The sequence below is a fragment of the Passer montanus genome, unplaced genomic scaffold, assembly GCF_014805655.1.
Source record: "Passer montanus isolate IOZ18808 unplaced genomic scaffold, ASM1480565v1 scaffold10, whole genome shotgun sequence".
Classification (NCBI taxonomy): Eukaryota; Metazoa; Chordata; class Aves; order Passeriformes; family Passeridae; genus Passer; species Passer montanus.
The window spans coordinates 23,119,690-23,134,757 of NW_024356505.1; the positions used below are offsets into that span (position 1 = coordinate 23,119,690).

At 35.6% G+C, this 15,068-nt stretch overlaps 1 protein-coding gene across 1 annotated transcript in view; it reads right to left on the bottom strand.

Moving 5' to 3' along the window:
* Positions 1–15,068, bottom strand: part of RUNDC3B (RUN domain containing 3B) — a 52,482-nt gene that overhangs the window by 6,407 nt on the left and 31,007 nt on the right. The gene's annotated exons all lie outside the window — the stretch shown is intronic.

Genomic DNA, 15,068 nt, shown 5'->3' on the forward strand with positions numbered 1-15,068 from the left:
AAAAACCAGACATGCTAATTCCACTGTATGCTTTCAGGCAAAATATAACACATAGTTTTCTATCACCTTACAATTTCTAGTAACTATGTCTATAACTGATATTAAAAAGTGTAAACTGAACACTTCAAATACTCAAATTAGTTTTGCCTCATATTCCTAATGAAGCAAATCAGTTTTCTAAAATTCTAGAAATGAAGAAGCTAATATGCCAGTATTGGAAATCACCTGCCAGAAGTCACACCAAAATAAGGAAAGTACATAGTTTTTTGGGCTCCAAGACAAGACCAGCCTTTTTCCAATAGCACAAGACAACCTTTGATCTGCCCTTATACTGCTGCAGAATAACCAGAAACAAAAACAAGAGCATTTTGTAATTGGATTTTCTAAGTCCTCCAATCCACAAAATACTAGACAATAGTAAAATGTTGCTCTACAAGGAGTTTGACTATCTCTGGCCTGAAACAAAAAGCTAATTTACCCATCTCCATACCAAACGTACTCAGAAGTTCAAAGCCAAATGCCATGTTGCTATCCAAAATGCCAAACCGCACAGCAAATTAAATAACTATTCATGGCACACATACATTTACTTTAATTTTCCAATAACATTGTCAACAGGTCTATTTTTACAATACAGGTTTTATTCCGATGGTATTTGAACTGTTTAGACAGGAACTTCTGTAAGGGCAAATAATAATGCCCAAAGAGCCAAAATTTCCTACAAAACAAAGGCAGTAGTAAGCTCAGTAAGGAACTTTTAGCAGCTGAGTTTCACAGAGGAGACAGATTCAGAGTTTTACTGTATGAAAAGGGGATGAAGCACGACCGTGATTAAAACTAGTTTCAAGAAACTTCTCTCAAGATGACTAATTCCCTCAGCATTCCTACAAGTAAACAATCAACTTTTCTACCCAGGGATCCACACCGTCACCCTCCTAAGAGGTCTGCAGGAATAACCACTTTGCTAACCCAAAGCTCTCAATGATTTCAAGTATCTTGCAAGGTATTCACTTCCCCATGTAATAACCCTAATTCCCCGTGGAACATCAAGCATTACACAGAGATGTCACAGGTTTGTTGATCTGAGGAAACTGACACATGGAGATAGCAAGTTTTTATGAGGTTTGCCAGGTACATTACATGACGTCTTTATTCAGAAGGACATCTTGAATGTTTTCACAGAAGTTTCAAAATAGGACACAGTTTTATATGAGCAACTATGCCCACAGTGCCTAAATGCAAATTCACACATGTAACATGTACATGCAAATTTCCATTTGGACAACCCCTGTAAACTATCACAGGCACATTATCACAGACACACATCTACAGACAAGCTCCTAATAGTGGAATTTTTGCATTATATATAGGTTTCTATATTGGATAAATCTAATATTCTATATTCCACAAATCTTTACACCCTACTGTGTGAACAAAGAAATTCTGAAGCAAAGACTCACCAAAATTTTCCAGGAATTTTAACATAACATTTAAAGATAGTTTCAGTTAATCACTTCTTAAACCACTCCACCATGCTCAGGAAGAAAACCAGGCATCAAGTAGGATAAACTTGAAGAGAACTAAATATTCTGCTCTTAAATATTTGAGAACTAAATATCGTCCTCTTAAAGCTTTTATTTTGAATGTTTAAAAACATGTAAAAATATAATTGAAATTATAAAATCAGTCCAAGCACAGTATCAAATATATATAAAATAGTAGTAGACAATAAAAGTTAGACAAAATATTCACACCAGATACTATTAGTTACCACCTATTTTATCAGCTTTCTCGATTATTTATCTCTTTTGCAGACATTTTTCAAGTATTGTAAGTTTCCACTGCTGCAGAGAGCCATTATAAAGGCATTGCCTGCAGACAGCAATTCTGTTGATATGCAAAAACTGGCACTCCTTCTGTTTAACCAAACTTATTTGAAGAGTCAAAGTATTAAACTGCACTGAAACATAGAACCATTTAGGTTGGAAAAGACCTTTAAGATCCAACCATAAGCCAACCACTGCCAAGTCCACCACTAAACTGTGTCTCTAAGGGCCATGTCACAGCATATCGAATCCTCACACTCCTAATCACCATGAGGAAAGATGATCCTGCTACAAGTATTCAGAAACAGGAAAAGAGGTGGATACAAAAGCATTTACTAAAGAAAAAGTTAAAAAGGAAGAAAATATTATCAAGTTTTAATGAAAAAAGCAAATACAAGCTTCAAAACTCAATGTAAAAAAAAAGCTGTGCAAGACTATCTAGTGCTGTCCTGCTCTTGTTCAGAAAGAAAAACACTTTTTAGAGATTAAGAGCTCTCCAAGGACAACAACTTATTATATCTAAGGCATATTGAATTTCTGCAGTAGTGCTCTTGTTCCCCAGAATGCAAACACAGGCAGGACTTTTCCTCGCACCAGGACTGCAATGAGTATGCAGTTCTGTTTTTCAATAAAATTCAATAAAATATGGTTCTATTGGTTTTGTGGCTGTGAGGATTTAAGGGTGATGCAAGATAAGGTTTGTAGACAGTATGTTAAGCCATTTAATATAGGGGTAAAAGCAAGGACACTCCAAAATGAAAAGAGGGTGAGTAAGAGAGACAACAGGATTTACTAAAGGAGGAAGTTAAAAAACAAGGAAATACAATTAAACCTGAGTGAAAACAAGCATATACACCAAGCTGTTAACTCCTTTTCTTCAGCCTGGAAAAGAAGATAAAAACAGTGGCTAAAAGCAGTAATCTCAGGAAGGCAGCTGCTACATGGAGAATACAGTGGATCTTAGTAAGAGATTGTATGGCTGTGTTTTGGATGAAAGACAGGCAGTGTGTGAGATAAGGCTGAACAGGGTATCCTGGACCAACACAGTGGGACTGCAGAGAGCAGAGGTTTTGTGCAGTACAGGAGGTATATGTAAGAACTTATTATGAGAGCAGGAGGTTAAACCCATTTATGGTACAGTCTCTAATCTAGGCATGAAAAAAATTCTTGATTGCCTGAGAGCCTGTGAGCTTACCCTCTCTCATCTAACTGGTATCCTCTGTGTCTACAATTATTTTCATCTCTTTATAATCATGTTGGCAAAAAAGTAGCAATAGCTGTTCTATAATCTGCTGAAAGTAAACAGTTGTACCCTTAGCAGCCCTTACCCCAAACAACACTTCTGTTAAGATAACTTCATATAGGGTTTCAAATTCTGCAAACATCATAAAATAAAGAAACAGTAGTAAGAGATAGGCAGAAAAAGAACATTCAACAACAGCCAAAACATCAGTCTATTATCAACATTAATCTCAAACTGAATCAAAATACAGTAGCACTGTATCAGCTACTAGGAAGAAAATTAACTCTATCACAGCTGAAACCAGGGCATTTCTTTTAAAATGACCACATACCCTCTGTACTACTTCACAACACAGGCTTTGCCACAATGCATATATACAAGGGAAGTATAACACACGAAGTCTTGTCATGTTGTCCCAGAATAACATTTAAGCCACTTAAATTGTGGTGGCATTTTTTTTATATCTGAAAAAAACAAATTGAAAATACTACTGCAAGTAATAATTTCCTTGGCAAAACAATCAGCAAAATAGATGAGAACATCTTAGTACTAATGTGCATGATTGAAAACTAACAAATGTTTGCTTTACATTTGTATTTTTTGTTCTCTGTACCAAGAACTAGTATTAAAATTAAGCTCCTGTTCAAAAATAAAAAAACCCCACAAAACCTGTTCAGTAAAACATCCTGCTAAAGAATTCCTGCCTATTACTAATAGATGAGACTAATCAATACTAACATACTTCCCTGAGTGGAAATAAGTGTCTGCAGATACATATGCTCCCTCCAGACCTGTAAATTTACTTACATTTATTCAAGAATAATAGAAGCAGCCAAAGCATTTATCAGGTTTACACATTTATTCCCAGAAATATCTCTGCACGCTCTTGACTTTCAGCTCTTTAATTGTGTATTTAACAAGTTAGGAAATGTGAGATAGTGAAGTCTTCCAATAAACATCCTTCTCCTCTACTGTCAATTTGCCCTGTGTTTGTCAGGCACTCTTCAGAATATTTACTTGCGGATTTCCTCAACTTTTATTATTTTGAGATGTTTATTTAAGGATTTAACATTTTGAGAGTATTAAGCACAGGCAGGATATATTTTTGCACAGTACACACAAAAAAATAAAACGCAATTGACAAATTATTGCCCATTTCCAAGAAATATCTCTGCACGCTCTTGACTTTCAGCTCTTTAATTGTGTATTTAACAAGTTAGGAAATGTGAGATAGTGAAGTCTTCCAATAAACATCCTTCTCCTCTACTGTCAATTTGCCCTGTGTTTGTCAGGCACTCTTCAGAATATTTACTTGCGGATTTCCTCAACTTTTATTATTTTGAGATGTTTATTTAAGGATTTAACATTTTGAGAGTATTAAGCACAGGCAGGATATATTTTTGTACAGTACACACAAAAAAATAAAACGCAATTGACAAATTATTGCCCATTTCCATCTGTGCTGCCTTTAAGTTCTGCCACAATCATGTTAGATGCCATTGTGTAAATGAAGCATCAAAAACCCTTATTTTATTTTTTTTACTTAACTTTTTTGTTGTTGTTGATTTGTTTGTTTGTGTTTATGTTTTTAAAATTTATTTCTTAAGATAAACCCAGAAACACTTCAGTTTGCACTAGCTTTTGGCAGCTCAGCTACCTCTCAAGAGATTAAAAAAATTAGTGCTTTGAATTAACACATCTAATCTAAGATTTCTGCATCTTGAAAGTATCACCTGACTTAACAGTGAGACAGAGAGACAAAAGATAACCTGTATTTTGGGTTTCTGCATGTGCAACAGAAATTATGTAAGTGATTACAACTGGTCACTTCCTATACTGTAACTATATTACCTCTGGGAATTTAAAAATAAATAAATAAATCAAATTCAATCCAAGTTTAGCCCAAGCTAATACAGAAAAGCGTTTCCTGCATAACCATATAGAATTTCTGGGGTAATTTCAGCTATACCAGATTTCGATTTTCCCTTGCATCAAATGCAGATTCATTACTGTGCTGCCTTTAAGTTCTGTCACAATCATGTTAGGTGCCACTGTATAAATGAAACATCAAAACCACTTATTTTAATTTTTTTTACCAAGCTTTTTTGTTGTTGTTGATTTGTTTGTGTTTATGTATTTAAAATTTAATTCTTAAGATAAACCCAGAAACACTTCAGTTTGCACTAGCTTTTGGCAGCTCAGCTACCTCTCAAGAGATTAAAAAAATTACTGTTTGAATTAACACATCTAAGACTTCTGCATCTTGAAAGTATCATTTGACTTAACAGTGAGACAGAAGGACAAAAGATAACCTGTATGTTGGGTTTCTGCATATGCAACAGAAATTATGTAAGTGATTATAACTGGTCACTTCCTATACTGTAACTATATTACCTCTCGGAATTTAAAAATAAATAAGTAAATAAAATTCAATCCAAGTTTAGCCCAAGCTAATACAGAAAAGCGTTTCCTGCATAACCATATAGAATTTCTGGGGTAATTTCAGCTATACCAGATTTCGATTTTCCCTTGCATCAAATGCAGATTCATTGGAAGCCTATTCCAAAAGTTCCATTTACACAGGTTTGGGGGTTTTTTTTGTTCAACAAAACAAAAGTCAGTTCTGTTTCCAATTATACCTATGAAAAACCAGTAATTTCTTACCTGCAAGTTTAATTTCTCCAAATCCAGAAAATGCCAGTCCAGTTGGCAATTTGCCCTCCTATCAGCAGATGAAGACAGGAAATAAACCAAACAGACTAATTCCCTAAGAAAGGGAATTACATCAGATGAGTGTTCCAGTTCAAGAACTACCTGAGTAGTGAAAAGTAAAAGTGAAAATAAAAGCTTAAAAAATAAAAACATTTGCATAAGAACAAGCTTTAAAACCTTTATTTAGGACAGGGAATATGAAATGCAAACTCAAATTGATAGCATACATGAATATAACTAAAATCTGTAAAAGCAATTCCAAATAAAAAGGGAACTCCCAAGCTGCCAGTACTCTAGCAGAGCAGTGAGCTGTCTGGACTGGTATGTCATTGGACTTTGAGAAATTAGATCAGCAGGTATGAAAACCAGTTACTTACCAGTAGATTTTGATGCTGCAATATAGCATCTCTCTCGGATTTGTGCCCTGTACACTGACACACTATTCCCCAAACTAGATGCCCAAGCAGTTAGATGCCAGCAGACTTTCTAAAGGCAGTTGCTGCAGTGAAAAAAAGAGCAGGAATGTCCTACTGCAAAACATTTTCCTCTGACTGACCAACAGATCTTCATGTGTCACAGCATGGCACTACTTGGGCCACGGAACAGATTTGTTTGAAGCTTCTTCAGCATTTTTTAATCATTCTTTATTGTCTCTTAGAGATCTTGAACTATATCCTAACAAAATCAGTTATCAATTTTATACAGACTTAGATTTTCTTGACCTTTGGATAACTTGAGAAAGTTTGTACTGTTAGAAATACCACCAGCTGGACTCCTGAGTTAGAGTCTAACTGCAGTGGAGACTTTGTTTCTGAACACAGACATCCAGAATGGATCAAAACATACCATAATATGTTAGCTTTGCATATGCCCACTAAAATAGCACTGCAGCATGTGACTGACACTCTTCATGTCCGTGGACAAATAACCAGGCCTGATTCTCTGGAGGAGGATAGCAGGCACAACACAACCAGTTTTCCCAGATAGTAGGTCTTGACAGAAAACAAGAATGATGAACTTGATCAGCAACCAAACTACTGAAAAAGTAAAGAGCAGATTTCAGTTCTTCAGATCATCTCTGCTGGGAAATGAAGGACTCCTAGCAAACAAGCTTTTTTTCTGACAGATTGTCTAATCTGCCTTCTGTAAATACCCTCTCAAGCTCAGTTTGTCATTTAAGGATTCTTTTTCCCTTATGTCAGTGATGTAAATACAACATATCTGTTTACAGCTGAATTCCTTTTAAAAAACATTTCTACAAGGGTGTGGGGAAAAAAATAAATCAAGAACTTTCTTCTTAACAGATGAGGAAAACTGGTATTCTCAATAACTTTTTTATCATTTTAACTTGATTCCTTTGAATTCAGTAAAAACAGGAGAAACAACTGCAAAATGGTTAAGTAACTTTGGGCTGACAGAATGACCATTTTTTCTTTAAAATTCCACTATCATATTAAGACAGCAAGAGTGCCATGAGAGATATCCAACAGGGTAATTGCAAGATTAATCTTCTACCTACATACGCAAGTATTTGCCAAAACTAGCATATATAAGCTCTTTCAAAATGAAAAGGTTTTAATTACGAACAAAAAACTCAATTATTAGCAGCAAGCATTGAGTAATACAAGTCTTCTTGTCAGCTGAATGTGAATTAATAGAGCTGCCAAACTATGCAAACAGTAAGGCAGAGCTTAAAAATCTTAGAAATTGCAGCAAAAAAAAAGAGGAGGGCAAAAGTCTGATCCAAGGGCAAAGAAGTGAAAATGAAACCCCAAGCAAAAATCCACAATCAGATATTAACACTAGAAACAGAAACTTTGCCAATGTAATTTGAGTTATAATTTGGATAACAAAATGAAAAATTAGTGTTAAGTGGTTGCATAAGAACATCTCAATGGCCAACAGAAAAAACACCTGTGTGTATCTCAACCACTTGCTAGCCAAAACAGGACAGCAGCTAATATAAGCTTCTTGCTTAGGAATCAGGGAGCACATTGATTGTATTTTCTGGATTAAAACTTCAGGCATTTCCCAGTATCTATTTAAGGCCTTTCCAGAACTCATTTGGACTGTGCTTTATTTTAACAAAATACTGAAGAAACACAAGACACAAAGTTAAAACTGCAAAAACAAGTTGTAACCTAAATTTACAAATACCATCCATAATTTAAAAAACCTCCAACATTTTTTTAATCATGTATATGCACACTGATCTGTAACTCACCTTTCTTTTGAACAAACTATTTGTATTGTAGAGAAACTTGTCATTTTGTTGTGAAAGTATAAAAAGAATTTGCTTATCTTTTCCTACTGGACAAAACTTAATTCCTGATCTGATTTATTTAAACCAATAAATCTAATAACATAAATCTAAAGTTAGGATAATTTAAACATCAATTCCTTTTGTCTGACGAATTGCAGAGACACTCCTTCAGTGTATCAATGATAAAGTAATGTCTGCAAATACAGAACTAGCCTCTCCTCCCCATTCTAATCTGCTACTGTTCTTCCACCCTTAAAAATTATTTTTTCACTATTTTCATTTAAAGCCCATTTAGTTTCATATCAAACTTCATGTAACTTGCATTAAAAATATTAGAAAAAATTAAATTCTGCTCAACTTTTCTCATTTATGTATAAGCAATATGAAATACTTGCTTTTCCCATCAGTATTTTCTAGAATACAGAAGCAAATGTACAGTAGATGAATATGAAGGTTAAGAAATTAAGCACAAAACCCTGCGACTCTCAGAAGCAAATGGTAATGCAAGGTTATTTATCTAAACAGATAAAGCACAAAGAAATGAAATTCAGGCTCTGTGATTGCAATCCAGCAGGTAATGATTATGCACCATGATTAATTTACCATCATTTTTATCTGTTTCTTTCTAATCCCTCCATTTGCAGCACCAAGTTATTCAAACTTTTATGACAACAAAGCCTCAAGTTCACCTGAGGTTCCAGACACGAGATAATACTTTGTGAAATTAGAAGAGGAAGACACTGATGTCTGCTGTATTGCTATGCCAAAGCAAGAACCCTTTGTCTGCCACAGTTCAGGTATATTGACAGAGGAAGGAACTCATAATCCACACAATCTGCTTTCCTACCATGAATGCACATCATTTGCAACTGAATTGTACTGAGGCCTTCAGAGGCTCAATACTTGTCATTATTATTATTATTTTGAAAGGCCTTACTTTTTGCCTGTCCAACACATCCTTGAAGACACCAATAGCTTCAAAAGCTTTAAACTTTTTTTAGAATGTTAAGGTTCATTTTAAAATAAACCTTTTAACCCCCCCTTTTAATAGCTCAGAATAAGATATTCAAATATGAGAGGTTAAAAATAAATGCCTTCCTAGCTGCTGCATCTTGTAGAGTAAGCCCTTTCCTTCAGGCTGCTATCAGCCCAGAAACTTTTGGTTTCCACTTGCACAATAAACCAACGTGGATTCTAAGAACAAAATAATCATGTTGGAGGCTTGACTGCAAATGGTTTAATTGTGTGTAGTTCTGTACTTTGCCCTGTATATTTCTCTCTGAATTGCAGTAGTCTCTGTCTATGTCCTATGCCCAGCTGAACTTCTCCTAGCTATATTTGCAAAAAAGGAAACACCATGTCTTCCTGGGTTTCCACCTCACTAAAAACAGAACTTCCCTTCTTGCTATCAACTCACACCCTTGTAAAACAGAAGAGGATTACAATATTGCAGCAAACTTGAAAAGAACAAATTACAACAAAAAATGCAAAACACTGGCTAAACAAGTTTTACTGCCTCTAAGAATATATAATATTTTTTCTATGATGTAAAAAAACCCAAAAAAAACCAAAACAAAAAAACAAAACAAAACAAAAACCACAAAAACAAAACAAAAAAAATCCACAAAAAAAAAATCAAAACCCAGACAAATTGAAAAAGAAAGACTTGAAAACCAACCAAACTGCAATACTAAGGATTTCAAACTGCTGCTCAAACTTGAGGGAGAAGCAGAGGACAGACAGGAAGCATTACAAATAAAAGCATGGCTAATGTGTATTAGGGTTTGATAGCAGGATCCATTAAAGCTTTAAAAGGAAAGGATTAGCATTCTCAGTTTTCACATTCTAGGAAAGAAACTTACCAAGATCAAAGATTAAAATTTAATCTTCAACTTCCTTTCAGTGAGGAAATAAAGCAGCTGCAACAAATTGGATTTACTGTACTTAAGCAGTTGAAGAATTCAGTTTCTTTTAAAAAAGTCTTAAAAGAGAAACTATCTGAAATGAAGGCAAGAGGACTAAAAAAAACATTTGATCCAACTTCCCTGTTCCTCCAGATTATTCAGGTTTTGAGCTAGGATTACAAAGCCAGGCAACCCACATTAAAGTTTTACTCACAAGGAGACACAAAACACAGCTATATTTCAAAGCCTTTTCTCAGACCCTCCTGCCTCTTTTTCCTTGGAGAAGCTTTTCTCTGCCTTGTCCCTGACAGCCCAGCTACAGCCTGCATCCTCTACAGCCCTGTGCCTTCCTCTCTGACCCTGCCCCACCTGCTCACAGCACCAAGCTGCAGACTCCAGAGCATTTATAAGCAGCATCTTGACAAAGTGAAGACAAGCAGAGATATCATTTCCATAAGCAAGTTTTTTTAACCAAATGAGGCATGACCATTCATTGAAAAGAGATCATCTTTGCTACAGAGAATACAGTGTATCTTCCTTTACATAGTCCATAATAGACCTGGTAGGTGTTTGAAACAGAGAAGCTAATTTTGCCTGGAGTTAAACATGTCCTAATTTACTCTCTTTACAAATACAGCTGTGTTATTCAGATAGAAAATGTAGTATTGCTGGATATTAAAATATTAAGTATTATTAATATAATAAAATGTTAAGCTATATTAAGACATTAAGAATAGAGGAAAAACATAGTTTGGACCTTGAAAAGGCTAATTCTGAAGGAACAACCAGACAAATTAAACTTATCTTTAAGATTTGGCAACACATGAAAAGAAATTCTTAATTACATAGTCAAACTTAATTCAGTGTAAGATGTGAGTGGCCCTTCAGTTTAATTTGATGCTTATCTATGCCTTAACCAGCAACAGAATTCCAAACATGGAAGACTGACCTTTTCGCTCCTAACTTCTCACAGAACACTATAACAAGTTGGGGATCTACAGAGAAACAGTAGAGGGGAATAAAAACCAGAGTGGTATAAAATATAGCATTGTCACTGAATGTACAAAATAAATTTCCCAGAAATGTGATAAATTGATAAATTACACCACCGTAATTTGTCCTGAGGGGGGACAAAGGGGTCATACCATCTTACACCAGGCACACCAATCTGAAAACCTGAAAAAACTCTTTAGGAGGAAACCTGTGGTGGTAAGCATTACACAAATCACTGTTTTCATTTCACCAAATATCAAAGCAGAAAAAAAACTTCTAAAGCATTTTGAGTGTTTTTCTGCTTTGTGTATAGTGCTATCCTTTTTCCTTTCACTTTGTTTAAAAGGATTTTCTATGTTAAAGTGATCAACTTTTATAACATCAGTGAGATCAATTTTTATAATGTCAGTGAGTCAATACGCAGGAAATGAGCCAATCAGGAAATTGATGGAATCTTTCTCATAATCATACATCAATATTTAACATATACAAATATCAATTTCAATCTGAACTTGAAAGTAATAAAAGCAGAGTTTGTTGTAACACAGGTAGTGTGTTAGTCAAAAGAAGGACTAAGCATTGCCCTGTGGGGGAAAAAAGCATGTTTAAGATGAGCTAAAGAGTTTTAATGCAAGGATATTGCAGGCCAATGGTACCAGATTTTGTCCAGTCACATCTTTGACTCAGCTAACTAGTCCTTCAAGGCAGTGGTCTCAAAGTGAGATGCAGAAGATAATCCTTTAGGGTACTGGAAAAAAACCCTTCTTGTAGTGCTAATAATTTTTTTAAATGTAACATTTTGTTTATTTCCTGTTTATCTTATACTCTTAAATGTCTATTTTTGTATGTTTAGGAACGTAAATAATATATTAACACAACAGTACACGTATATAATTTATAAATAATGATACCTATATTGTGGGGGTTCTTAGTTTTTTTTTTACTGATGGTGAGTGTGATCAAATCTCTCTGTGCTTCAAGAGACATTCAACATTTCTTTGCAGAAACAGTGGAGGCAGGAATGTCTGCCTCTGTGCATTTTGAATACTCCAGGATGTTCCTTGATGATGTGGGATCCCAATCCTATCAAATTACAATTCTGTAATTTGAACGTTACAGAATTCAAACTATTTTCTTCATCTAGACATTCCACAGATCACAGGCTTCTCTTGGCTGTCCTCCTGTGAGCTGTTATTTTCAAGCACTTCAGAGCTTTTAATTTTATGTACTTTAAGGTCTTTGGAACTGCCTCACTCTCACTGTAAAAATACACTATTCTTAGAGAAGAGTGAAGCCAAAAGCACTGTTCTGCAGTGTTCAATTCAAGTCCTAGGAAAAAAACACACGGCAGTGATGACATCTGAAGAAAAAAATGAAGGCCCTGAGTGGGTCATCATTATTATAATTCACACAATTGAAATGCCTCCTGAACACTGCTAGACTGGGGGCATAGACCACCTCTCCAGGAAGCCTGCTGCAGTACTTGACCTCCCTCTGGGTAAAGAGAGGTTTGCCAAGGTCCAGTCTGAATCTTCCTCCTGATGAGCTGTGTATTAGCTTAAATGTGCTGAACTGATAATCAGGTTGTCTACTGCAGATTCACTTTTCCAACTAGATTTGCCATCAGACATCTGCCAACAATGTAAGAGGTCCCATTCCCAGGTGGGTGGGCATACTGCTAAGAAATGCAATTAAGCTGAGAGACACACAAAAAAAGTTACTCTTTTGTGAATAACTAATTGATAAATTTGCAGCTTCACCATTTTCCAGATATTGGTATTCATGAGATCTGTAAAATGGCTTTTAACTACACTGGAAACTATGTTGTTCACTGCAGTTTTAATATTCAAATGTGTGACACAAAGTTAATACTGAAAATTGTAGAACATGAACCATAGCAGCTGTAAAAAGAAAAATTCCTTCCAAATTTTTCTGATGTCCTATCCCTGTAATTATTTCATGCTTTGCACCAAACCCCCTTAGTGAATGTGCATACAGAAAAGCTTCTCTGTAGGAAATCTAATGTTTAACCTGAAGGCCTTGTTGATCTGTTGATCCTGGCTTAACTGGTTTCCAAATCAGCAACAGCCTATACTGTCAACAAAGTCACACCTCTATTCCTCACCTTACCTTTTTTTTTTTTTTTTTTGGTGGGGGAGGCAGAAATAGATAAGAGACTCAGGTTCTGTCAAGTCCACTGACAAGATACATGAAACATTTTGCTTTGCATGCCTCTGAAATACCATTTTGGAAACCTCAACAAAACCGTACTCAACAAAAGCTTGAAATCATAGACCTTGCTACCTTAAGAACAGCAGCCAGTAGAATAGAAGAGCATCATCAAAAAGAAAGCATAGAATGTTTATTTATAATGGTTTCAATTACACAGCAAATAATCCTAAACCAGATCTCAAAGTGTTTTACAAACAGCAATGCAGTCTGCCTCGGGCAGAATTACAGTCCCAGACTTGCTCTTATCTGCTGATGAAGAATTCAGATTACAGCATACATTCACTGCTTCAAAATGCCAGTAATGGTAGGGGAGCAAAACACTAAGTTTTGGTATTACTTTAACATCATTCTAAAATGGCTGGACCATAAAAAGCAATTGGCCAAAACTCATGTCTCATTACAAACATATTACTGATAAAAGACATTCTGCTGCCAGGTTACCTTTGGTTGGAATAAAAAACCCAATATAAATACCAAATATGATTAAAATAAGTTAATTATGACTGATGTTGACCATTAGGAACCTGCTAGGAATATTTGTTCCCCTCCCTCACCTGACAGACACACTACACTCACAGCAATAAAAACATAAAATTATACCCCAAATATCTAGAGTAGTTCAGACTCCTGACTGCAGTGTCTCACAAACAGATACACAAAAACACTGTCAGGATACAACAGAGGTTATTCCACAATTTGAGCCTTTACACAATAAAGCCATCAAACAAAATCAAACCTGAAAGACCAAGATCTTCAGAACAGTCTTACTGCATACATCTCAGCTAAAATTTAACAGCAGATATGAACATTCAAAATTTCCAGTATCAGTGTAGGTTTAAATAAGTTTACACCTTTCCCCACCTCCCCCAAATAACCAGGGATGCCAAAGCAGTATAACATGAATCATTACGCATATCAGTTAAGTTCAGAGAACAGTTCAAGAACAGGAACCTTACAGTCAGAGGGGAAAAAAACTGTGAAAAACACCTTTTTTTCTTACTCAACTCTGCATTTGGCCTAAATAAAATGCCAATTCCCTATTCCTGAACATTTTAATAAAATCCATTTCAAGCACTGGCAATAAAATGATCTATCATGAGAGAGAGAGCAGCAGAAAAAAACCTCAAAGCTTTGCTTGCAAGCTTGAAATATTTTACTTCGTAGTAAAGACCCTTTTGGATGGTGTCTTCATATATTCTTTTTATCAGGGATTGTTTCAAAGATCTCAGATGGCTGCTGTGTTACTCCCGGGGTCAGACATTAACAAATTAATCCAGATTTAGGGCAAAATAACTTGTTCTATATTTGTTATGAACAGAACATTCAACTGCTGCAGGTGTACCCTATGGCAGTTTCATGGCAACCTATCACTGAGTTTTCCATCTGCCTGGGTCTTCAAACACAGAATTACAGAATGGCTTGGGTTGGGAGGGCTCTTACAGATCATCTGGCTCCAACACCCTGCCATGGGCAGGGACACCTTCCACCACACCAGGCTGCTCAGAGACCCATCCAGCATGGGAATGTCTGTGCAAAAGGAGAGCACCTCCCCACCCTACAGACAGGGCTGAGAGGATAAACTGTAGAATGATCATAAGATACTCCAATATTTATCCTACTAGAAATCACATATGCTATTAATAAAAAATAAACCTTTTACTGTTGTAGCATTTTGTCTTGCATTGAAGAAAGGGTGATAGTGAACTCTTTTGCTAGTTGGAATAGTTTTAGGACTACCAGACAAACTTCTACCATGTCTGAGCCATCACAAATAAATTAAAATCTAGCCAAAGAAAATATTTTTATTTACCCTTCTCGCCTGACTTTTAAAAAATGGTATTCAAAATGTAGCTGGTTTCAATACTTTTAGGGGTAGCCTTAAAACTGGAAGTAAT